The 927-nt window shown below is 40.6% G+C and overlaps 1 non-coding gene across 1 annotated transcript; it reads right to left on the bottom strand.

Moving 5' to 3' along the window:
• Positions 1-238: 238 nt before the first annotated feature.
• On the bottom strand, positions 239-346 carry LOC113885100. The gene has a single exon (XR_003509141.1). It is a non-coding gene; the product is annotated as a U6 spliceosomal RNA (small nuclear RNA).
• Between the last annotated feature and the right edge of the window lie 581 nt (positions 347-927).

The following is a 927-nucleotide window of genomic DNA, read 5'->3' as shown; positions in this document are numbered from 1 at the left end:
AGCAGTAAGCGTCTTTGAATTTCATGACTGCAGTCACCATCTGCAGTGATTTTGGAGCCCAGAAAAATAAAGTCTGTCTCTCTGTTTCCACTGTTTTCCATCTATTTGCTGTGAAGTGATGGGACCAGATGCCATAATCTTAGTTTTCTGTTGAGTTTTTTTTTTTTTTTTTTCCCATCTCAAAACATTTTTATTCAACAACAGGTTGATTCCTCTCTTTGCTCTTTTCCTCACTGGGAAAAATATGGAACGCTTCACGAATTTGCGTGTCATCCTTGCGCAGGGGCCATGCTAATCTTCTCTGTATCGTTCCAATTTTTAGTATATGTGCTGCCGAAGCGAGCACTTCTGTTGAGTTTTAAGCCAACTTCTCACTCTCCTCTTTCACTTTCATCAAGAGGCTTTTTAGCTCTTCTTTACTTTCTGCCATAAGGGTGGTGTCATCTGCATATCTGAGGTTATTGATATTTCTCCTGGCAATCTTGATTCCAGCTTGTGCTTCATCCAGCCCAGCATTTCTCATGATGTACTCTGTATATAAGTTAAACAAGCAGGGTGACAATATACAGTCTTGATGTACTCCTTTCCCAATTTGGAACCAGTCTGATGTTCCATGTCCAGTTATAACTGTTGCTTCCTGACCTTCATACAAATTTCTCAGTAGGCAGGGCAGGTGGTCTGGTATTCCTGTCTCTTTCAGAATTTTCCACAGTTGTGATCTACACAGTCAAAGGCTTTGGCATAGTCAATAAAGCAGATGTACGTGTTTTTCTGGAACTCTTGCTTTTTTGATGATCCAGTGGATGTTGGCAATTTGATCTCTGGTTCCTCTGCCTTTTCTAAATCCAGCTTGAACATTTGGAAGTTCACAGTTTACGTACTGTTGAAGCCTGGCTTGGAGAATTTTGAGCATTACTTTGCTAGCAT

Source organism: Bos indicus x Bos taurus, chromosome 27, assembly GCF_003369695.1.
Source record: "Bos indicus x Bos taurus breed Angus x Brahman F1 hybrid chromosome 27, Bos_hybrid_MaternalHap_v2.0, whole genome shotgun sequence".
Taxonomy (NCBI): domain Eukaryota; kingdom Metazoa; phylum Chordata; class Mammalia; order Artiodactyla; family Bovidae; genus Bos; species Bos indicus x Bos taurus.
This window is presented reverse-complemented; position numbering and strand designations above follow the sequence as displayed.